Source organism: Tupaia chinensis, unplaced genomic scaffold (assembly GCF_000334495.1).
Source record: "Tupaia chinensis unplaced genomic scaffold, TupChi_1.0 Scaffold147500_2, whole genome shotgun sequence".
In the NCBI taxonomy this organism is placed as follows: domain Eukaryota; kingdom Metazoa; phylum Chordata; class Mammalia; order Scandentia; family Tupaiidae; genus Tupaia; species Tupaia belangeri.
The window spans coordinates 331326-333358 of NW_006207352.1; positions in this window are offsets into that span (position 1 = coordinate 331326).

The following is a 2033-nucleotide window of genomic DNA, read 5'->3' on the forward strand; positions in this document are numbered from 1 at the left end:
TGGCGCGGAGGGGCGTGTGCCAGTGTCCGCGCGTGCACCGCGGGGCGAGCGGCCGAGCGCCCGGGCACACGGATGGAGGGCGCGTGGGGAGGTCCCCTGGGGAGGGTCCCCTGGGCCAGGCCCGCCCGCAGGGAACCTCGCACGCAGCTGCGCGGCGCGGGGGCGGGTGTTTACGGGTGTCGTTGCGAGTGTCTCCCCACCGTGCCGGGCAACTTTCTCAGACGCCGACACAAAGGGTTTGCAGCACCCGGAAGGTCTCCAACGCGCGGCCACAGCTCCCAGCTGGCGCGCGGAGAGCGAGAGTCCGACCTGAGGCTGAGACGGGTCAGGGGCTGCAGGTGCCATCCGGATGTGTGTGACTGAGGGGCAGGTGGACTGGGATGTGCGCGTCCACAGGGTCGGGGACAGGGGGCTCCCCCACAGGGCAGGCCTGGCGCAAAGTGGGCCACAGAGGGATGGCTGGGCTGCGCTCGGCACAGCCATGAAGGGCAGAGCTGTTGAGTGCGCCGGACCTGGTGCTGCGGGGCCCTGGGATGCGCGTGTGTCATCAGAAGGAAACCTCGGCATAGTGCAGTCGGGGGCCTGTGTGTAGGGCTGTGCGTGGACACTGGCCACTCCAGGCAGTGGACCGGCAGACAGGGCATCCGCGGACCCTCTGTGAGGAGAAGGCATGGGCCAGGCTTGCCTGGGTGGGAAGGATGTGTGCCCTTGCAGGGGGGGGGGCTGGGGGGGCTCACGTGACAGCCAGGGGTGTGGTGGGAGGGAGGGGCCCCTCATGCTCCTGTGCCCAACCATAGGTGGCGAGGAGTCCGCTGTGTCTCTGTGATAGCTGCCCCAGATCGGACAGCCGCGTCCCCCGAGCCCGGGCCTGGCCCACTGCCAGGGTGCCGTGGTCACGTGTTGTCCTGCAAGGCCACAGCCACGCGCCAGCTGTGGGCCCCGACCCCTGGCTCAGCCTGAAAGTGCGCTGGGTACAGTTGCAGGTGCTCAGGATCCTGCGGAACTGGAAGGCTAAGACCGGGGGTCACGGCGTGGCGAGACCCGGTTGAGGTGGGCACATGCTCTCACATGCACATACGTGTTCTCTATCAAAAGAATAAAGGGCCAGCCAGTGGTGGTTAAGGTCCAAGTCCCAGACTGGGTGCTTGGACACCGTGTGTGCACGCCCGAAATCCCCAGGGGAAAGGGTTGGAGCGTGGCCATCCCGCAGGCCCAGCCGGCCTGCCAGGCCCCCTGGCTGCTGTCCGCTTCCTCCCCTTCTCCCACGCCTCATTTCCCCGCCACGCCGGCAGCGGCCATGTGCCTGGCAGTCTGTGTCCTGCCCGCCGCGCTGGGCCCCCAAAGCTCACAGATGCCCGCACGGGCACAGGTGTGCGTGTGCTGGCGTGACCGTGCTGGGCGCTCTCTGCCGCACCCACTCGAGGTGAGGCCACGCCACAGCTGCAGCACCCCTGCTGGTTTGCCGGGCCCAGTCTCAGGTTGGGGGGGCATGGCCGACGGCAGCTGTCAGGAGAGGCGGCCTGGAGCAGTGACGCCGCTTCGGCCAGGTGGGCTGGGGGTGGGCTGCAGGGCCTGGGCTTCGTCCGGCGTCTCTGCCCGCAGTCTCCGAGTCGGAGTCCACCTGTGGATTCTGTGACCCTCCGATCCTTTCCACGTGCTCTGCTCCCCTCCCTGGGGTGACGAAGCAACAGGCCAGTGGGGCCGGGGTCGTCTGCACCCCGCGTCAGGCAGGGCCACCGGGGCGCAGCGCGGTGTCTAGGCCTCGGCTGCTGTTTCTGCCCTCCAACGGGGCCGGGTTTGAGAAGTGGCCCTCCTGACCTCAGTGAGTACTCACTGCAAGGCCTTCGACAGCCGTGTGGTCTGTGCAGAGGCTGTCCTCCTGGGGAGCAGCAGCTCCCACACCCGACGTCGCCCAGCAGCTGGGGCAGCAGGAACAGCCTGTGTCTCATCAGGGGCTCGAACCTTCCTTACTTCTCTCCTACCGTCGGGCAAGGCAGACAAAGGGGGGGCTGCCCCGCCCTCCGCTGGCCTGA